This window comes from Passer domesticus, chromosome 8, assembly GCF_036417665.1.
Source record: "Passer domesticus isolate bPasDom1 chromosome 8, bPasDom1.hap1, whole genome shotgun sequence".
NCBI classification, from domain to species: Eukaryota; Metazoa; Chordata; class Aves; order Passeriformes; family Passeridae; genus Passer; species Passer domesticus.
This window is the reverse complement of record NC_087481.1, coordinates 56,625,866-56,648,894: the sequence shown is the minus strand read 5'-3', so window position 1 is coordinate 56,648,894 and position 23,029 is coordinate 56,625,866. Positions and strand designations below refer to the sequence as shown.

Here is a 23,029-nt window from a genome sequence, read left to right as displayed (position 1 = left end):
CAGCCAAAGACATTGTTGCTTGAAGTGCCAATTTGGTCAATAATTAAGGTTTGGAATATATATATCCAGCTCTGACAAAGAGAAAATTCCTAAGAACCTTTCCCTGTTGATCCAAACATACAATATATTACTCTCAATTGGACAGTGGCTCTTGGTTCCGTGTTGTGATATTATTGAAAATAATGGATTATCCAGAGGCGTGGTGAGGAATTATTGCTGCTGTCAGCCAGATTTGTGAACCCAGTGCTGAAATATCTGCTCCCCCCTGGATCCCACACCTGGAAAAGTGAATGCTGGAAAAGTTGGAGGGAATTTGCAAGAAAGCTTTGGAAAATACGTCTCTTTTCTGTCCTCATCATGGGAGAAGTAAGAAACTCAAAGCCAATTGACCAGAAGTTTAAGGACGAGATTTACAGGGAAATAAACAGGAGAACTGGGATTGTACAGCCGTTAATTTAGCGGAGTATGAATTAAGGGCACTGACAACAGCAAGCTGAGTGAGAAAGATGCAAATTAGAATTTACCTGCCATGATTTAACTGATCAAGTTATACCCCAAGAGATTTTGCCACTTTTCTTTCACTAAAAGTTTAAAAATCAAGTTCTTTGGGTGGTTTTCTTCTAAATGTTGTGCTGTTACCAAAAGCTTGTGGGTTCTTTTTAGGTTTCATTCACTGATTATTTTTCCTCAAGTTTATCCAAGTTCTTCCTGAAGGGAAGACTCCAGCTTGGGACAAAGTCATAAGCCGTGGGTTTACTGGGTACATTTTAGCAACATTAATGGATGTAACAACCACCCTCCCATTCACCAGATGAAATCCCCATCAAAGCAGAAGGATAGTAGGAGGCTTATGACATCCATAAAATGGGTGTCGTTTGCATGGAGATGAATTTCAGCCCCTAGAAGCCAACAGAATCACATTTTCCATTATGCTCAGCCAGCAGAACGGATTTCATTAATCAGCCTCTCATCAAGGGCTCAGTCCTACCACATTACTCAAACTAAGTAATACCTAAGATGCAAATAGGCCCACTAAAGCAAAGGAGGCATCTGGAGAAGTTGTGTCATTCTCCAACTAAAGGTGCTTTAATGGACTTTGAGAAATCCCATGTTCCACAAGTGAAATCCTCATACCCTTCCAGCTCTTCAGAAAAGTCCCAACTAAATAAGTCACTCAACAGAAATATTTAATCCCTCAAATAGTGGAGAACGATAGCAAAAGTTTAGTTTTTGAAGGCTGTTGAAGAAAACAGGTAAAATTTAACATTTACTGCTTTTTCAGCTCAAATAGAGAGCTCAGAATTCTTTTTCACTCAGCAAGTGACATTGATGTCTTTAAGGCACCATTTTGAGTAAGATACAGGAGGCCTTAAGTCCTAGGAATAAGGAAAGACTTGGTATGGAAGAGGCTTTATTATCCTTGATTAACTGGAATTCAAAGTTCTGTCAGTATTTTTAATGTTCTCTATACCCATTTAAACATCCTATTTGATAGGGTGGCTGGATTTATCCATGATAAGGGATATTTGTATTTATACTGAATAAAATCTTTGTTTTCTATCTTATTAATATTTTCCTGAAGTTGGTCAGATGCTGTATTTTCCTTGCTTTATATCCCAAGCAGAATCATAAAATTTGAATGACCAAAAGGACTAAACAAATCAGGAGAAATCTCAACTTTTATATTTGCATGGCGATGCGATTTGGCAAATCCAATTAAGATTTTTGATCTTCTTTTTGCCAAATGCAAATGAAAACTAAAAATATTTGGAATTCCCAATGAATTGAACACTTGTGAATTATTACCCGTGAAATGTCTAATAAATGTTAGTAGATCTTTGTGACTTGTTTTGTAGATTTATTTTGTTTGTTGTTTCCTATCACAATCAATGAGAGACTCTTTGGGTTAAAACATGGGAAAAGAATGATATATTTGTTAATTGTTGCTGTTCTTGCTATGATCTTTGGCAACACCTGCTGGTGGTACTCTGCAGTGCTGGAACCACTCTACATATATGCCTTCAGTGTATAGACCTTCAACTGGCCACACAATCCCTGTCCACCTGTAAAGAGCACGGACGTGGCCAGTGGGCTTAAAAATACCAGCCCAAGTTCTTCAAAACACTTGCACAGGCTTTGCAGGCTCAAACACTTTCTTATAATAATATGTGCTTGGTTTTGATTGCCAGTCCAATTGCTGTGATTTTACAAAAGTTGTGATTTTATGGCAACTTAATCCAAAGAGAATTTTGTGCAGAACATCTCCCATCCGCTCTCTAGTAACGAGGTATTTTGAGCATCAGGATAAATAACATTTAGGCATCTAATAAAAAGTGCTGGGTTTTTTTTTTTTTTTTTAGGTCTCAAATCCTCTTTTTTACATAGCTCAGCAGCAAAGCCTTGTATTGTAGGTGAAAAGTCTGTAAATTTGCAGTAACTGAAAAATAACAGAAGGCGCAGCAGCATTCTTTATGTTAGTCTATATTGATCGGCTCTAATGAGCACCAGTGGAGCTGTAGCTAATGGTGGTATGTCTGGTGTTAAGGGCAAATGTGGGAGAAGATTATCAACCCAAGGGGTTTAACAGTTGCTGGACTGCCCTCAGCCCTCAGGGCAATGATGCACTTGAGAGGTCACTGTATCAAATGAGGGAAAAGATTCAGCTCGCGCTGCTGGAAGAAATGCAGCAGGAGCTGTGCTTTAGCCCAGACTACCGGCATCAATAAAACAGTTCTTCTCTGCCGGCTGTTTCTTCCCCTCTCCTTTCCCATCACCTACCTAGCACTGCATTGCTAATTAAGAACCCCAACACGGGGATCTGGGAAGGGATGGCACTGAACTGCTCTGAATTAGGTTGGAAAACACGCCTTGGCGCCATCCGCACAGAGAAGGACGAGTCATGGGACAGAACGGTTTTACCCCTGACGTCTGCTTGTTACCTGGGGGGGTCATGCTGCCATTTGATGGGAATTTGCTTGATATTTCATTCAGTGTGTTGCTGCCACCCCCTTCTGAGATCTGAGAGGGCCGAGATGAGTGACCACCAGAGCAGAGAAGGCCACCGGGCTTCAAGGGGAAGTTAACTGGCAGATCCGAGAGAACGCTCGCAGTAAAATGTTTGTGCAGAAAGGAAGCTACAGGTATCCAAAAAGATAAAAATGAGCAGAGAAATGCCTTGAGGTGGATGGCATGTTGCACATTCCATGCTTTAATAGCCTAATGGAATAATTTTAACTGTGTGAGGCTCTGAAACACACCAAGAAGCTCTGTTGAGAACTGAGCACTGAGATTTCAAATATTTCTCACAATAAACAGCAACATATATTTTTTTTTTAATCAGAAATAGAATATTTTACTTGATGTTGTAAATAAGCAAATTAAATATTACCTTAGCTCCATTTTGCCAAAGTAAAATGCTGTGGTTATGGAAAATTATTTGTTTGGTCTTTAAAAATTCTAAGACATGGATTCCTCTTGTTCTTTAGAGGCTGATGATGGATCAGATTATTAAAAAAAATCTTCACATCTCTAATTTTTTTGCAGTGTTCACATGAAGCAAGCTGGATGTGCAATTCTTTGTTCCACTCAGAGATTTTACAACTGGTTTTGCCTGAACAAGAAGGAAGCAAGTCAGGATTTGGTCAAAGAAGAATATTTCCTACCACTGTCAGCAAAAAAAGAGATGGTTTCAGACCGTTACCGGGCTGTTGACACAAAAATACCTGAAATAAGTGGAGCAGGCACTAAAGCTGGCATGCACACTCAGTGGGAGCAACGGGGCTGGAGACGAGGAGAAACATTTTCCGCAAAGAAGCCGGAGTTGACACATCCGCCGCTCGCTGCCTGATGGGCTCCAGCTCAGGGGTTTGATGTCGGCAGCTCCCACCACTGTCCATTAGACAGGCGCCCGCACCAGGGACGCTGCAGCCACAAGTGACACTAATGTGCTCCACTGCTGACACTGGGGAGCCCACAGGAAAATGTGTTCATCCCCTGGCTGCTCCACGGTTAAACAGGGAACCAGTCTGGCAAAACGGACTGAGGGAGTTTGCATCCCCAACGCTTCATCTGTCCCCGTTCTCGTGACTTGTGAATGCTGAAATTTCTGAGTATCCTAAGGAAAAAAATAACCCACGTTATTTTTAAAGTGTGTCCTGGAAAGTATTTGTGCATTTCCTGCTGTAGTTTGAATTCCAGTTGGTTTAGGCAAAGCCAAGCTGCTTCTTCACAAAATGGTCCTGTGAGCAGACTGTGGCAAATTCTTGGCATTTATTTTCTACAACTTAAGTTCATAAGTAGGACTGCAAATTTACACAATTATTGAGATTTCCTTCAGTCATAAATGCTCAGTTGCCATGGGATGTGAAGTATGAGCAAAAGAAAACCATTTTCATTCATGAACTTTTCTAATACTCTAAAACTCTTCTGTACTCTTTGTTATTTTAGAGACATATTTGAGCTTAGGAAGGTCAGAGATTAACTTTCAGATGCTTTTACTCTTCTAATAACAGAGGTAACAATTAAATTCCTAACTCAGTAGCAAGAAGTTCCATAGTACAGAAGGATATTTATATAAATATATTTTTTCAAAATCTCTATGCACCTAATTGAAAGAATTTGATGAGATTATTATAATACATAATGTGAATAACAGAACAATGACCTGTTTCTTAAGGAGACTTCACAATTTTTTAAATATTGTATAATTTATTTCATACCTCTTGTTCGATATGCTGGACTTTGGAGTGTGTGGTATTTGGAAGGATGTGTGAAATTCACAACACAGCACTGGCAGGACAGTGGGTCCATACTTCGGACCTTGTCATATTTACCCAGCTCATGGATCTTAACTCCAAAATCAAATTAGTCCAAAATTCCCCAACCAAACTTCCTCAGAGTTTAATGATGTAGGAATCTAGCTAAGGAACCTGTCTGGTGTTTTTTAATAGATGGTATTGACCAGTCATTTTGAACTGTTTGTTTTGAAAAGGACATGATATTTATTTTTTCTTTCCATTTAAATATCAAAAAGAAAGCATCTTGCTCTAGTTCCAAACAATAATCCATACAATGAATAACCACTCTCTGGCATAATAAATTTCCTCATTTAAATGAAGAAATATTTCCAGCTCTTGAGATTAAGTAGCTACAAAATCTATCCCCGGGCCCATCAGTCTCAAAAAATCCTACCAAGTCATTACAATATCAAAAATAATTGAATTAAATTTTGTTTGTGTATTTTTTTTTCGCATCCATTTCTTGAATGAAGTGCAGCTGGTTTAGGGGTTCATAAGAAATGAACCTTATTTTCTTTGCACTGGAGGTTTCCACTGTGCAGTATCCTAGCCTTCATCCCTTAAACACCACTAAATCCCACAAGTGATTCCAAGATGATGTTGTTTAGCACAGTAATATTGTTTTCAATGAAGCAGCAAGTAGGAGCACTTGGAAATGCAGGAATCCTGCCAGGTAGGGAGAGGAACCTAAAAGTTGACCTTTGTGCATTTTACAGGAAAAAAGAGAAGAAAAAAAATAGAGGGAAAAAGTTCCAAACCCCACAATTGTATTTATTTAAAGACACTTTAGAAATTAGTCTGTATTGTCATTAAGTTTGTTTATAGCTACAAACCACACAGAAATCTTCAGGAAAATTCCCCTTTTCTACTTACTCATTGACCTTGTCTTGGATAACGTTCACTCTGCTCCTTGAATCCTGACAACTTCTGGGGGAATCCAGCCGCAAGGATCTTCCCATTCTTCATGGAAATTCATCCACATTCCAGATCACCCACAGAAGAAGGAAAAGGCTTCCTGGCCTTGACTGTCCTTTTGGACCTTGCTGGTGATTTAAAACAGATAAAGTGTCAATTAAACTGTTCAAACTCAAGCCAGCATAACTGGCCACGGCTTAGCAGCCTAGATGTTTTACCACTCACCTCCAGAGGATCTTGGCTGAACTTCCAGCCTGTTCCCCCATCACAAAACTATCTGTGACATCTTTGGATTATGGAAATCTTTGAACCTTAAAAAGCTCTCACTAGTCATTTGGAGAATATTTAATAACAACATTCTTTGGTTGCTATTTGGTTGGTGAAATAGCCAAAAAATGCTGAATTTCTCAGTGGAACATGATCCAACCTTTTTCCACTCATGGCTTCACGATTTGGCTTGATCCTCTTTCTTTTTAATTCTTTGCATTTCTGTGGTTCATACCCAGCTAAAAAGAATCTTCATCCTGTGGTATTCCCAATTCTATATTTATAAGAATTCAGCAAGGCGATGGTTTCAGGCCAGGTCTCAGTGGGTCTCAGCAGTGGGTCTCAGCCCACTTCACTAAATTATTTGAGGTAAATCTTAGTCTTCTTATCTAAACAATGCTCCTTAATTTTTTGAGATAAATGTAATTCCATAGTAGAAGGGATGGAATTTGGCTGTCGTGCATTGTGTGACCAGACTGTTTGGGAGAGGATGGGATACTCCCGTTTTCAGGAGCTTTGTCCATTCTCACTTCTTATAGCCACAAGGACAATGTTTGTTCATCTGTTAAAGCTCAGCATGAGGACTTCTGGTAATACCTCTTAAATAAAATTAATTCCACTGGCTCCCGCCACAAGTTTTGACCAAAAAACTTTCTGTCTTCAAGATTTATTCCTACATTTTTGCCTTTCAAATGGTTTCATATGGGTTTGTTTTGGTTTGGGTTTTTGTTGTTTTTGTTGTTTGGTTGTTCTTTTTGGTTGATTTATTTTTTGGTGGATCATCTCAGAGTTCTTTTCTCTCCATCCAAATCAACTCAGTTTCTGCTTTTACCTTCTCCCTTTGTCCTCTGCCACCAGCTTCTCAATTAATATCCTTCCAGCAACAATTCACCAGCATTTCTTGCAGATTTTTTAACATCTTCTCTGAAGGTTCTATATTTAAGCCCATTGCTACTTGGTTTGGTCACTGAGCTCAATAATCTTTAATTTACCTTTTTTTTTCAGTTATTTCAGAGAAAGAGTAGACTCAAAAATATGTCTTTAAAAAATTCTCACAGCACCCATGCATAGGCTTGATGTCTCCCCAGAATATATTCCTGGTTCCTCATGTACAGAAATGCTGCCTAAAATTGAAGGGTGATTTTTCATATTTAAAGAATTATCAAGAGCAGTGTCACTAATAGTGCCTTGACACAAAAAATAGCAAAACCTAATTCAATATGGTGAAAACTTTGTTGATTGGAAAACAAAGAAATGTATCACTTCCCTCCCTGATCATTTAAAATCATTATAAATAAAAGGAGAGCAAGGGGAGAAAAATCAAGTGCTGAATCATGAAAAGAGTCAGCAGATCAAGGTCTTTCTTCTAAAAAATCTTTAGCAGGGAAAAGAAGAAACAGTAGATATTATTTCCAATTATCTCTCAAATTGGAACAGAGAAAGGAAAATAAAAAAATACACACACACACGAAAAAAAAAATCCCTGACTTGGTGCTACTGGAGTTTGTAGCTGGAAGGAAAGTCCTTGCTTATATTGAAGTAAAGTTCTGAAAATAAGCAAAGAACAGATTTATTGATTTTTGGTGAAGTCTGGGTGTAAAAAAGAGAAAGAATAAAGAAGTGCTCTTTGCCCGCTATGTCCAAATGACATCCCCAGTGGCCTTCTTAATGGTGGGGGAGGGGAGGGGGCAGGTGCCTACCCCGGCACACGGCCACAACTGCCCTTAGGCAAGGGCTAATGGTATTGGCTGAGCCTGCTCTAAGCCTCTCTTTTCTAATAGCCAACTTTCTCTGTGCGAGAAGACAGACAGATATTGATTGGTCCAAATGCCCTTGAGTTGACAACATCTGAAATGAAAATCCACAAGGCTAGCACAAACTTTCTGCAAGTTCAATTCCTTGGAATCTGATTAGGAGGCTGGCCGGCACGAGCGTTTTCATGGAAAAGGTCTCCTTTTGTCGCTGCCTCCACACGTGTAATTAGCGGCGCGGACGCGGCTCTGGCAGATTCATGGCACAAATGGCAATTTTGGGAAGCAGGTTAAGGATAGCAGGGGTTTGATTAAGGAAACAAAGCCAGCCCAGCCCGTCGTGAAGTTTAACAACAAATTCACAAAGATGCAGGTGCTATTTCCCAGCTCTGAGCATTAATTAAGTATACAACAATAAAATACTCATTCTCTTTTTATCTGCTCTCAGAAGTTGTAGATAAAGTAAAAGAATTTAAAGAGTCCACCTTTCAGAGAAGTTACTTCATCCAGACTGAAGTTCTAACTCCCAACAAGTCTGGGTTTATTTTCTAATGATTTTGTTTTCCAGAATTAAAATACCAGAGTTACAGTTTGCAAATGTTACGGATGAGGAATGCAGAAGACTGGAGGAGTGTATTTGTACCTTATTAAGGATTCTTTTTTTATTCTACAAATTCCTCCTAAATCAATACATTGACTACTGTATAAAGCTTAAATAAAGCATTATTAAAGTGAAAGCAGTGTTCCTGTCCTACTGGGTTATTTAGAAGCATAAAAGATGCACTCGTAAGAATCAGGATCATGCCAGGTAAAGTACAGCTGGAATACACATTAAATTTATTCAGGCATTGATTTGTAATGTTGATCCTCCATGGCTTCATGTTTCTTTTCTCATTAATCTTAGTTAACCCTCTCAAAACAATGCCAACGTTGGCGTTTGATGTATTGAAGATCCAACCTGCAGAGGATGCTGCTTTCTGGACTGTGATCCCTGCCATCAGTGGGGATAAAGCCACAGAACCAGAGAATGTTCTTTGCTTGATTTTGTGTTAAGTATGAAAAAGATAAGGTTTTTTCTCAGAGGAAGAAGCAAACAAAGAAAGAAGATGCACAATTCCATCCCCCATGGTTGGAACGAGGTGATCTTTAAGGTCCTTTCCAGCCCAGACCATTCTAAGATTCTGTGCTGACCTAAGATAGGGAATGCGAATGTTTTGGCTGCAGAGAATTGATAGATCTGCTGGAGGTGTCCTGTGGGGCAAGGAACAAACTGCTGTGGTGTTTCCACTAACAAACACTCAGCTCAGGAGAAAGTCACTGCAGAGGAAGGCAAAGCACTGCAAAGAATCCATTTTAGAAATTAAGATCTCTGCCTCTAAAGCCAGTAACTATTTCAGTTGCAGGCTACTTACTAAGGCATTTCCGTTTTCCACCGGTCCCTCCCTACCTACCTGATAAAGGTGTTTTTGTAGAGGGGCTGGCTGAAGAGGAGGGGCAGGAGGTCATTTTTGGAGAAACCAGCAGCAAATACACACAAGTGTGCAGAGACTCAGGAGCCTGGGGCGTTTGCCATCCTGCTGGAGGTGAAGCCTGTCAATAAAGCCCAGTCCATTCCTCTGTGGGATGAACTGGGCTTAATGCATCTCTCCTCTGGACTTGACGCTGCCTGTGCAGCACCTGCACTCTGGTGGCTACCAGCCACTTCTGAAAGTTTTACCCCATCTCCTTTTGGCAAATACTGATAACAACAAGTTTTTTATTTTATGTCATGACAGAGGTGTCAAATGTCAGCTGTTTAGAATAAATGGCCACTTCTATCTCCTCTTGTGCTGCAAATCTGTAAGTGGATCGTAGTCCTTCCTGAGAATGCCAGCGGTTTTCTTATGGAGCAGCTCCATGGACTTGGACTTTAGCACCCAGCTTGCCTTAAAATCTATTCATATTTTAATTATCAGGTCCACCCCTCTTCATCTAACTTTTTAACAAGATTAGAAGCCCAATGATACATTATCAATACAGGCCAAAGATAGATAGATAGATAGATAGATAGATAGATAGATAAGTAGATAGATAGATAGATAGATAGATAGATAGATCACAAGCTACAATTCCCCTGTAAATATTTTTTGCCTGTAGGAGATCAAGACTGGGATGAAGAATGGCCACCCCCTTTCATTTCCATAGAAGTTGCACCCAGCATCAAGGGGGTGATGATTTAGCTGAAGACAGACTCTGGGGCACACATTAGCAGCAAATGTGAGTCTTGTTTGTGGTAAATCCATCCCTTGAAACTATTTCTTCCTTCAGCACCAAATAGTCTTTCTAATCTTTTGTCTTTTCAAATAGCTGTGATAATATTAAAACCATGCTTCACGGCAAAGAGCATTTCTGGGATTTTCCTAAGAGATGTGGCTTCAGATAAGAAAGTGCAATTGAGTTAAAGCAGTAGGAGAGCCCGGAGTCAGTGGGGTTTGTTGTGATCCGTTGACCACTTCCCAGTAGGCATCTCTGCAGTCGCTGAGAATTACTAAACACCATTTCAAGGAATATAGGTAATTCAGTCAACCAAAAAACCAAACAAAATAAGCCCAGCATAAAATACATTTTAAAAAACCCTACTGGCATGTGAAAAGCAGGAATCTGTCGAGCTTGCTTTGGATCATTCCCGGTGTACTTAGCTAAGGAAAAATCAGACTGATGAAATTTCTCAGTGTGCACAAAGATTGGAAAATAGATATTTCTGCTAGCACAGAAATCTTTCTGAGGTAGAGAAATGGCAAAGCTGGCTTCTTTTTTTGTCCCAATGCTTAGAAAGTGCAACAATGCTTAGAAAGTGCAATGTTTAGAAACCTTTCACCCAAATATGACACAACAATTAAGACATTAAATAAGAATAAAGTAATAACAATATTAAAAAAAAAATTACAACTGAAGAACTTCCTTGCTGTCAGATAGAAGCATGGCACAATTACACAATACCAGCCTGGCTCTCTGTGGCCAGGATTTCTGCTGTATTTTTCTATAATTTTTCATGAGGAATTGAAGCTGATAACAGCCAGGACAAACAGCTGAGGAGCTTTCAGTACAGCTGCCCCAATTCTCAGCCTTTTCACTCAGAGCCCCTGATTTATCATCCAAAAAAAAATCTGTTAAAAAATCCTCAGCTGGACTTTACAACCACTGTTGACAAGTAAATATTTATCTATATATTTGTCCCTCCAGATGTCATGGAGTTTACTAAAATACCTGTGCATGCAAAGTGGAAGGAAGAGCTTCTGCCCGTATTTTATCATTATTGCACTTCTAAGACAATACCCTGGCTCCCTCTCTAAAGAATGATAGGATGGGCAGGCTGGAGTAGCTGCAGGGGATCCTACGCCTGTTGCCTGCCAAAGCTGCTTACTACTTAACAACTGATCAACTGGCCCCCAAGGCAACAGCTTAACAAGCCCCAGTAGAAGTGGACTCAAGATTTCTTCCTCAGCAAAGAAAATGAAACCATTTACGAGGTATGACCAATATCCAGAAATCAAGGGGAGCAGCACCAGCAACACTTTATCTCCCCAGCTCTTCGGAAATAGCAAGGTGTTTTTAGGCTAGAGTCCTAAAGCTGAGCAGGGTTTAATAATATTGGACTAAGAGAGGGGAATGGGGTCCAGGTTTGCTTGGCAGGTTGGTTGTGCCTTGCACAATTCCTGCATCCCACATTGCCAGCGAGGAAGGATGCTCGTGGGTGCTCTGGGGCAGGGCTGTGTCCTGTGTGAGTGTGAAGGAGAGACAGAGAGAGATTCAGGAGTGAGCTGCAGCAATTCCTCTGGGGTGAGCTGTGGCAGCTGTTTACCAGCACAAAGCAATTCTGTGCCGCACTTTCGTGGAGGAAATGAGGAATCCTGGACTCGGCTGAAACTACAGGGGGGATTTTAGGAGAGCAGAATTTAATTACCCAAGCTGGAATTTGGCCAGGACACCAGGGCTCACACCTCTGCTCTTGTGAAAAGTGCCAAGAGGTCTTTAATAGTAACAAACAGTCAGGATTTAGGGTTAGGGTTTCACCTGAATGCCTCCGCCTTCAGTAACATTTTGTTCCTTACCAGTGTTATCAAATTTTATCCAAAAGTCCTTGGAATTACAGTGGGGTTACCATGAAGAAAAGCTTTTCTTATGAAGTTTCTGTTTATCTCAGGATCATCCAGAAAAAACCACCTCGTAACACGTCTTCAGGTCTGCTACAGGAAATGAAAGGAATATTTGCCATGCTCAGGTGGGGTAGATCAGGGAGATTTCCCCTAATACGTCCAGATTAGCTGAATCAGCTCCATAACCTCCCAAAAGCCTGACACATTTTCTAAAGCATCCATACCCCAATTCTTCCATCCCTCAAGTTACCAATGATCTCCTTGGGAGATTTTTTTTTTAAAGCAGTATTTCAAAAGGAAACGTGAAGCTGGAGGGAGGGTTGGCATTTTCCAATTTGTTTCCATGACCTGCTTTTTTTTATAGTCTTAATCCTGCAGCCATCAGGAGAGGTGTGAAGAAAACCTGCAAGGACAAACCTCATTTGAAAATTGGAACGACCTGTTGACAACTGCCCTTCCTGCACACGGATTTATGAGCACAAGTTGCTGGGTGTATTTAGTGCAGATTTACTTGGGTGACTGGGGGAATGTTTGCCAAATTTCTTTTTGTTTTCCCTGCTGCCATTTCTTCCTCAGCCGTATTCCCCAAATTAAACTTGTAGCTTTTTGAATGTTGTCTTATTCATGCCTCCAACTGTAGGTCATTATTTCCCTTCGACCTCTATGAATATCCTAAAGAACTTCACAATAATGAGGTTACAGATTGCTGAAACTCCCCTGTATAAGGTTTGCCAGGGTCACATAATTTCCTTCTGTTTTCTACTTGTAACAAGGCTCTTTTTGCTTAGATTGCATTCTTCCCTGAAGAAGAGATCATAAACATTTTTGCAATGACCAGATTACTGTCATTTATGAACAAAGTATCAACTTTGGAAGTCTGTTAAACATCCAGCCATTTGCAAAAGCTTGGAAAAAGCTAAGTTTCAAAAGCTGTGTCTCGCTCTTAAATGCTTGTGATGACAACTAAAAGGGTGAGAGACCTCAAGAAGAGGATATTGAATAATTTTGAGGTTTTGGAAGAGCTGTCTGAGACCTTCAGAGGGTTTTATCAGGAAACACCAGACCCCTGAGCAACGTGGTCTAGTGGAAGATGTCCCTACCCATGGAAGGGGTTGGAACAAGGAGATCTCTAAGGCCCATTCTGACCCAGGCCATGCCATTCCTAGAATCACATTCAACACAAGAAGAAAATATTACATCCTGTACATAAAAACCATCAAATCATAGAATGGTTTAGCTTGGAAGGGATTTTCGAGCTCTTCTAGTCCCACCCCTTGCCTTGGGCAGGGACACCTTGCCCTAGACCATCTTGCCAGGTGCACAACAGACCTCTGTAAAATAACCTGGGTACAAGGGAAAGGAGCAAAACAGAGCAGATCCACTCAACAAAAAAATATGAACAGAAACTTTCACTCGAAATTCCAGGCATGACTGCTCTTGTGCTGCTGCAACAGTATGTGAAATGTGAGCTCCAGGTCTGCCAGCACCAAGAGGATTTCAATATCACAAGCCCTAATGATTTCTATTGCCTCATTGCAGCATCCTCTGAAAGAAAACACAGCCCTGGATCAATGCAGTCATTGACTGACTCAGTGTATGGATAAGTGATGCACATTAATACAGCCTGCATTGAACTGGAGTGGCCCTCAGAATTACAACTAAAGGTAAAACAATGCAGTCTTCCCTTTAACCTGAGCAAGAGCTGCATTGACTTTTCCAGCTCTGTTTTCCAGCAGGCTCTGCCAGCTCTGTTGCAAGGCAGCCTGGCCAGCCCCCGAGCACCTCTGCACAAAACAGGGAGCAGCGTTAGGTGAACCAAGCCTTAAACACAGCCCAGCAGACAGCTGCACCATTTAAAAGCACTTTGCACTCTAAAACATCTCTGCAGAGCTCACTGATCTATAGGTGCTTCGTATATTCCCTTAAAAATCTCACTGGAGATTGTGAGAGATCACAATCGATATCCTCATTTGATAGATGAGCAACCAGATTAAACAGCAAACCAAAGGCTGCACAACTTTTTGTAACACGTGGTGCTAAACTTGAATCTTATTCAGGGACTGGGATGGATATAGGATTTTCTCCTGAGCTATAAAACTCTTCTTTCTCTCCACCACACTGAACTTGCCTGTAGCACAGAACTGTTCTGCAACTGTACAGCTTCCTTTTTTTCTCATCTTTTTTTTAGAACTGACCCAGTATCACCTCTGGAACATGGAAACTCAGCCAGACAACCAAGTCCTGATTTCTGACACAGCAGAGCGAGGGGATTAGAGAATAACACTCAGGGTGTACAATTAAATTATAGATGCTGTCCATGCCATGCCCCGTTCCGTGTGCTGTGGGAGAGATCTGGTGCAGCTGAGGCCCTACATGTTCCACACTTCATTTCCAGGGAAAAGTGACCAGGAGGAGGAAATCCTAAGGCTTAATAAAATTAACACTGGAATTCACTAGTGCCCAGAGGCAACCCACAGGGCTTGGATGGATCCCTAGGAAGCAATAATTCATCCAGCCAGGATAATTATCCAGAATAAACAAATGGAGCACCAAAAAGAATTTTTATAATAAATGAAGCCCTACATACCTACCTTCCATATGTTCATCTTCAACTTTTATTAATTCAGTGTATGGTCCTGCTTTTTTAACACAAAAACAAAGCAAAACCTAACTCTCATCCAGGGGATTATTATAAAGAGAAATATGAGGAAACTTACAGAGTTGAAGCTTTCAAGATGCAGATTTTCAGAAAACTGGGCTTCAGTGCAATTAAGCTGCATTTTTGGATGTTGGTTTGGTACATTTCAACACAGAAACTTTCTGTCTAATGAATTGAGAGAACAAATTAGCAGGGTGAGAGCAAACATGACTACCCACTATACAAATACAAAAATATTTACTGTTGCAGAATTTCTTATTTGCTATATTTATCATCTGTATTTGTTGCTGATGCCATTTGAAAATAATTAATAGGTAAATTCCTCAAGTAGGGTTAAACTTTAGATATTAAAAAATACTTTTAAGTAATTTAGTAAAACAAAACCTTTTTTTTCTTTTCCTTGGTTCTAACACAGAAAACTGGTCAATCATGACTTGTTTCCACTGCTCAGTTGATTCAGCATGGACTGATTCAAAATTTCAAGCTGAAAGACCATTTTTTTTGATGCCACAAAAAGTCTACCAAGTTTAAGCAAAAAAATATAAGATGTAAAAGCGAATTAGAAATAATAAAACCTTTTTCCCTGTGTGAAATTCTTTAACACAGAGTCCTGACAAGTCTTTGGGGAGTCCTGTTTTCATGTAGGTACTGTGAGCCAGAAATTCATCAAGTAACACAATACACACAGTACAAACTTCAGCTCCATTATTCTTTCTAAGGAATGCTGAGAAATAATTTATCATGATCTCAGCTCTAAAAGCCTTCATTTCTTAGAAAAGTCTCCTCACATCCTTTAATTTTTTACTTGATGTCATTTCAGAAGTTCTCAGTAATCATTTCCTGGTTATTAGTAACTCTCAAGTGAGACAAAGTGTTACCTATAAGGCTAAAATACAGGTAAAAATCATACATTTAAAATCAAATATCTATTTTTCATGTTTGCTTCTAAATCTTCCTTCACAGTGAAAAGAAACCACAAAAACCTGTTTTTAAACACTCTGGACAGATGATAAGTTGAAAACTTTTTGAAGATTAAAAAAAAAAAAAAGTTCATGAGCATTTTCATGTCTAGGACTACCAACATTTTTTTCTTTTCCAGTGCAAGAATTTCACTGAACATCACGGGTCAATCAAGTGTTTCAGTCTCTGGAGGAAGTGGAAGAAATCACTTGAAAATGGCTGGAAAAAATCTTGGTTCCAGAAGGAGTTTTGAAAAGGTGGACTCAAGGTCAGCAAAGTGCTAAACGCTGTTCCCGACTCCCGCGATCCCTTGGCGATCCCGCTCCTGCAGAAGTTGATTGGAACAAGCCAGGCTCAGGATGCCTTGTCATTGACCATGGTGTGCCTGTTGGACTTTGAAAAAAAGGGATATTTTAGAGGAAGCCAAAGAACTCTTGTTTGCACAGCCTGGAAGAAGAAGAACAGATGCTCGATGCTTTAAAAGTTATAAATATGTTTGCTGTGATTTAAGTCATAAAGATGCATCAACACATAATTTTTTAAATCATTCCCAATTTCCCTTGGAAAGCTGAAGAGCTGAGCAATTTTTCTGTCTAATTGGAGGAAATAGAAGACTTTATATTATAAAACTATTTAAAAACAGGAGTTAACCATAGAACAAAAGTATTTCTGAGTTGGGTTAGTCCAATTTTCTTATGAATTAAGCACAATGATCAAATTACTGAATGCTGGAGGTGACTCTTCTGACAAGAAAATAAATACAATTACTGACCTGAATCCCAATAAAATGACATTCTCATGTTCCAACTGGTCATTTTTATATGAAGAGTAAGTTCGTGCAGGTAGAATTGATTATAAAAGAGAAAAGCTCTTGGGATCCCTTGCACTGAAATTAAGCTCCACAAGCTCCTAGGAAAGCTGAACAAACTGTCCAGGCTTGGGAGGCTTTGTGCAGGATGGGGATGCCAGGAAAAAGGGAAAAGAGGAAAGATATTTCGAAAAATATCTTTCCAAAGGATCAGGTCTCTTTTTAAAGCACCTGTTGGATTTCTTAGCTAGAAAAAGGTTAATTCTCACTTTTTTCCCTCTATGAATATATTTATTAATTTGATATATTCAGAACTGGTTCAGAATATTTTAGACTGCAGTAGTTGACCTTGCAAATATTTAATTGCACTAAAACTCTGATTTTAACACCAACTTACCTTCTTTTTAAATTTCAAGGGTGTTTTTACTTCTGTAGATGATCAAAGGTGAAGTCATGTACATGAGATCATTTGAAGACAAAAGATTAAATTTTTAAACTACAGAAACGTAATGTATAACAGCATAATTATAATCAGGGTACAATCAATACATTTATTTTTACACAGATTTACTATCTCTTTTCTAGACCCACACTGTAGCATTCAATAATAATTTCAGAGTTTTTGTCCCTAAGAATTTCAGGCGAAGTTCCAAAACATATTGAAAGAATGGAATACAAGAAAATTAATATTTGACCAAAATTTATCCTACACAAATGGTTTAATGAATTAGAGTCTCTGGGATTTACCACATGAAAATTCACAAACTGATACAAATTTAGGGATTCTACAAACGCTAAATTCTGAATTATCCAAAAGGAATTCTTCAAAGAATTTAAAGACCAACAAAGACCAACAACCTCCAAGGAGCTGCCTCAAAGTGTGAACATTCATGTGCTGAAGAAGAGTCAACTCTTGACCTATCAAATAACCTAAGATAAGGAGGTTTAATGGTTGGACTCGATGATCTTAGACGTCTGTTCCAATCTAAAAGATTCAGTGATTCTAAGAATGAGAGTCAATTAAGCTCATTTATACCTGTGTAGAACTGAACAAAATTAAAGGTAAGCATTTTAGGATTGTAGAAAAAAAATAGGAAAGTTGTATTTGTCCAAACTAAATATGAGAAAGCTTATTTAGGGGTTTTACACGTATATTAAAATGTATCTAATTTAGAATTTTACAAACATATTAGAGTGTTTAAGGGCAGAGTTAAGGTTGCCGATACCACATTGCTTTGAGAACTTCTCTCAGTGGAGATTTGAGCAGAAGCTGCTCCTGAGAGCTCATATTTGTTTTCTTCTAGAACAATACACACACACACTGGTAGAAAGGTGTATTCAAATGCAAAATTCACTCCAGGCTGATAGTTCTGATCTCCTTTAATCTTCCTCTCTTGATTAACAGTAAGGGCTTCTGTGAAGGACAATTGATGTGGTGCAATAGGTCGCCTTCTGGTCTCAACCTTGGCAGAGTAATCAGATACCTGGCAAGCTTAATAGAGGTCACTTAATGTAAAGATTAAAATTAACTGGAAGTCAATAAGGGAATAATAAAGGAAAATGATCACCCTGTTGCTCCTACTTTGTAAAAGTAAACCTCACATTGCAGGCCAGGAGTAAAAAAATATGGAGTGGCAGGGGATCCAACAGGCCTTTAAAAGCCCTCCAGCAAACAATTTAATGATTTCAGGTACCCTTTAAACTAAGTGGCCAATCACTGTTAAATCCTTTGGTATTCATTGTAATAACACTGATCACGATGAACTCTTTTGGTATTAATGTGGATGTAATATATACGTTTTTAATTATAGAACAAGAAAATCCAATTACCCCTTTGCCTCATCAAAGTTCTTTGCTAGCTGTGACTGTTTAAACATACATTATGAAACATTCAAACTGAGGGAGGTTTTTGTGCAAAGCAAAGGCCAAATCCTGCTGGGTGCTGACCACTCCTAACTGGCAGGAATTCTGGGAGAAGGTCACTGAGCCAAGCACCTCCTGCTCTTAGCAGGATCAGGCCTCGACAGAGCATGGAAAAAAGCAGGGAATGCACTGATCAGCTTTGGAAAGAGCCTTTTTGAAAGGCAGAAAGAATTCATTTCTACGATGAAGCAGAACCTGCTCTGAACAGTTAAAATTATCATCAGATGGGACAAAATTCACTCTGTAGAAGGGGGAGGAAAAAACAATGGGCTGAGCAAATTGCTTTGGTTTTATTCCATGTTCCACAGGCTGAAATCTCCACATTCAGTTCCTGTTCTCTGGGAAAACTTTGAATATAGGCTGGATATAGTGTTTAAAACTAAACTATTGGGAGATAGAAGCAGAAAAATTCAAGCTCTAGAGTGAAGTCCTTTTTGAGCTAATATTCTCCTGTAAATAAAGCCAACTTCAGAAGTGTGTAGCCATGGGGTGTATCAGTCAGGCCCCATAAGCAGTAGGAGTCAATCTTTCAGAGGATGAGATCAGCTCATATTCAATGATGCCACTTCATTCGTTAATCAAAAATAGGGAGGTTTGCTCAAATACATTTGTGGTTGTCCCTTCCTAGAAATTGCCCAAGCAGGAATTATGTTAAAGTAGTTCATTTCTTAATTTTTTTTGGCCACCCTGTCAGTTCAGTGCCCAAAAAAAAAAATTTGCCAGAACGCTTTCAGAACTTCAGAACTTCACAAAGAATCCAAAATATTGCAGACCACTGCTGTTGTAGGGAACATATGAGGTATCCTCTCCTATTCCAGTTGAAAACTACCACAAAATCACACTCAAAAGAAAACTTTTATGACACCTCCAGCAGATTAATCTCAGCACAGCTGTCCCAAAGGTGAGCTATAGAAGGGGTAGCAAAGCTCAGTGCTTGCACATAGGAGTAGTGTCTGAGTAGGGACATGGGGAAATACAGACCACTGTGGTATATAAATATACTTAAACAACAAATGCTTTTACAGCAAAATGGCTCTGTAATCATGTCAGACTGTAATTTGTAAGATATCACTGAACATTTACGAGATAATTGCCCAATCTCTATAGCTCCATTGCTACTACAACCAGTTCTTCACAAAAGGAACATTCAGAAGGAACAAAACCAAATATTCACAATGCTTTAATGCTACATGAGGCAGTATAGGATTAATAAAGATATTTTAAATGCATTAAATGTTGCTCTTTCTTTAAAAAAATTACATTATAAAAACCTTTCTTAAACATTATTTGAATAAAGCCTCATTACTCACAGTCCAGAGAAGTTCATTAGGAAAAGATCACTTTGGAAAGCATTCAACTAACTAGCCTTTCTTCTCAGCAGTGAATTACATTAGCTACTTCCTAGTTATTTAAATCTTGAAATAAAAGATGTAAACGCTACAGTGACATCTTAAGATCATTGGTAAGGCAGGTCTTGCATGCACAAAAATGCCCAGCTGGTCCGGAGATAAAACAGATTGATAATTAGTTGCAAAATGTAACATTTCATCAGGAATATTTTGAATAATCCAATTTATCTTTGTCAGATATGCGGCACATATTTTTCCTTTGGAGACTCTTTGTTCTTTAACACAACATTATAATTTCAGCCTCCTAATTAACGCGCTCGTCGGTCGGCCCTGCCTTGATGTCCCACCGCCGAGCGGGGGCCGGCGGGCCTGTGTGGAGAGAAGGTGGCTGCCCTGAGCCACAGGCCACCAGTGGCTCCCGCTGCTCCCACCACCCTACTGGGGCCCAACTGGTTTGATACTGGCGAGATCAAAGCCCGCGGCTGCGAGGGAGGAGGGCCTGGCTCTGCCACGCCAGCGGGGCCCGCGGAGCAGCTGGGATTGCTCAGCGCTCTCCAACAGGCTCCCAGAGCCTCGGCTTCCTAATTAACTCCTGGAAAATCGTCCTGGCCACGCTCATGGTTCGGTGGTGTGGGGGTCCCACAGCTGCCCTCCCGCCTCAGCGCGCTCGGCCCTGCGGCCGTGGGTGGTTGGGTGAGGGATGGCCGGCCTTGCCGGGCGGTGGAGAGCGGCCTGAGGGGCACAGGAGGGTGTGAGCACCGCTCCAGTGCCATCTCCAGTGGTTGGCACGAGGCAGTTCCAGCCTCACCTCTCTGGTAACCTCACAAAAGGGTTACCAGCATTTGGAGCCCTTTTTGTGACCCGATTCTGAGTTTGTACAGCTTGGAGAAGGTCCTTACCACTTGTGGTGGGAATGGTGATGCTCCGCACAGGAGCACAGCATCTTCCACACCTCCAGCTGGATGGGGCAGAGCTGATGCAAAACCAGCTGGAACCTCCGGGAACCAGGGCAGGAACCTCCTACCCCTCCTTCACTGGTTCCTCTGCCTGAGGGAGGGGTGCCATGCCACAAACACCAGTGCAGAGTCCACCCTGAGCCCACTGCAGCCCCAGTTAAATCCCCACTGTCTTCCACCGTTCCAAACATCAGCCCTGACATATCTCAGGGTATTTTTTAAGGAAACACTTCTTCCAGACACAACCAACATGAAGGTCAGGTTTACTTCAGAGGTACCAAAGATTTGCTGTTGCAAATCCTGCCCAGCACAGCCTGATTCCCCAGCCCAGACCTGCAAATGCTGCCCCATCAAAAAACAGCTTAGAAACACAAGGAAGTTTCCAGCCACATTTTAACAAAGTGGTTGTCTCAGAAGCAATAAAATAACCAAACATCTCACCTGGCAGAGAGAAGGCTGGAAGGTTTTCCATCGGCTTTTGTAATAAAACATTAGCTTTTGTAATTCCTTCTCTGCCTTGGGATTCAAGTCCTCACTGACCTTGTGGAAGGAGGTGCAAAGTGCCTCTGGCTCAGCGTGGCTGTGCCTGGGCTGACCAAGCATTTGTGACCTGCAACAACAACAATTTGTCCCCACCCCAGGTGCTTTAAGTGTTCACCACCCTGTTGGCTTTACCTCATTCACTTAATTCGATACGTGTATCTTCACATGCAATGCTTTGACTTTTCAAATTTCAGCTGGTGTTTAGGAAAATAAAATAGTTTGGAGAGCTAGATTAAAGTTTTGTGTGAGTTTTATCAAACTCTCTTCAATAAGAGATGGAAGTCATATAGCCTTATCAGCCTGCACCTCTGATATGATAATGATATCTGCACCGCCCAGAAAGTAGGTCACTCTAATTCTTCATAGCAGTTTTTGTAACCTACTCAGGGACTACAAGGCCAGCTATTCTAAAGATAATTCTGAATTTCTTTAATAAGATTTTATTGGATTCAGATAATTGATCCGATTATTGAAACCTGGGGAAAGTGCTATTGACCTGAATATATACATCAGTAATTCTTTTTTAAATGAATTTAGGTCATCACAAAGTTATTGCCTCTGCTTAATATCAGGCAAGGTGCTCACTAAAGGCCTGGCAAACAGACACAGTTCCCATGGTCCTGCCCTTCCCAAAATATGTGGGAAGCTTCTTCCTTCACACTCAAGAGGGGCTGAGGGACTTGAAGCCTGAGTTAAGCACTTTGAGACTGGTCTGACTTTCACAACCAGGATCATTTCTTTTGACTTCTTGATTTTTTTTTCCCCCCTTGTCTCTCTTTTTAGTCAGCATCAGGAGATGTCCAGAGTTTGGCAGGTGCCTGTCATCCTCCCCATCCATGGCAAGGGGTTGAAACAAAGTGGTCTTCAATGTCCCTTCCAACCCAAACCAGTCTGTGATTCTCCAGTTTCATTTCTGATAGCGCAACTATTTCTGATCACCCAATTCCAGACAATTCCAATTCATTTCCCACCTGACTCTTTGCTTACTTTCCACACCATCATCTACACAACGATATTTATTCCCACAGCACTGAGCCCAACCAGCCCTTCCACGATGGTGTTGGAGGAGAAACTACTTGGAAATAATTTTTAATCACATTTCCTTTAATTACACCTGTTACCCACCTTGCTCCCAGCCTGTTCAGTGTGGAGACACCAGTTCCACCTTTTTCAGACCCAGCAGATGTCCCTGGGAGTTGACAGGGAGAGTTTCAGACCAGAGGATCCGTGGCCATCCTGTCCTGGGTGGGTAGAAGAGCTCTGGCTGTGCTTCCTCTCCCACCTCGCTGCTTCTCACACAAGCACACATGGATAAAAGCTGTTTCTAGGAAGGAAAAAAAATTACATTTCCCCACTTCTTGCAGTTTATAAGTCTCAGCTGAGGGTGGCTGGGCTGCTCTGATTGCCTGGAGTGCCCCGCTGGCCGGGCTATTGCTGCCCCTATTTCCTTGCTCTAATACAATGTGCGTGATGTGATCTCCCAGCTGGCAGTGCTGGGTGTGATGGAAATGCACCTGGAGACAAAGCTGGGACAGCCTCATTCCACTGCCCACACTGAATGGGACTGAAATTATCTGTACAGCTGAGCTGGGAACCTGCCTCTATCATCCCTCATCAGTTCCCAGTGACTGACCTTCCACAAAATGCTGTTTCATTCAGGAGGAGATAGGAAAAAAGGCACATTTTTCTTATTTGTTATTCTTTGCACTCCTCAGCAGCACAGTTCTCAAAACAAAACTTATCCTTGACCTTACTAACCTCCCTTTTAACATGACTATGCAGAGTATTTCTTTCGACTTGGATTTTGCTTTTTACAAGTATTTTATTCTTTCTTTTGTACAAAGTCCAAGCCACACTCTTGCTACTTTAAGCATTTTTTTCAGATACTTTCTGTCCTGAAGCAAAAATTTTCTCCAAATAGCACACTTTTAGCCTGTTAGCAGCTCCAGGTTAGTGGTGGAATTAC

The 23,029-nt window shown here is 40.5% G+C and overlaps 1 long non-coding RNA gene across 15 annotated transcripts in view; it reads right to left on the bottom strand.

Moving 5' to 3' along the window:
* Positions 1 to 20,774, bottom strand: part of LOC135306955 (uncharacterized) — a 34,059-nt gene extending 13,285 nt beyond the window's left edge. For 7 of the 15 annotated variants that reach the window (XR_010367700.1, XR_010367692.1, XR_010367697.1 and 4 more), the window contains exons 1-6: positions 15,607 to 19,917; positions 14,583 to 14,689; positions 11,821 to 11,955; positions 5,670 to 5,839; positions 3,723 to 4,114; positions 3,389 to 3,610 (exon numbers count right to left, since the gene is read on the bottom strand). This is a non-coding gene — a long non-coding RNA (uncharacterized LOC135306955). Of the gene's footprint in view, positions 1 to 3,388; positions 3,611 to 3,722; positions 4,115 to 5,669; positions 5,840 to 9,180; positions 9,307 to 11,820; positions 11,956 to 14,582; positions 14,690 to 15,606; positions 19,918 to 20,463 lie in introns of those variants that run through there. The other 8 variants (XR_010367698.1, XR_010367706.1, XR_010367693.1 and 5 more) reach the window with 8 other exon arrangements.
* Positions 20,775 to 23,029: the final 2,255 nt, after the last annotated feature.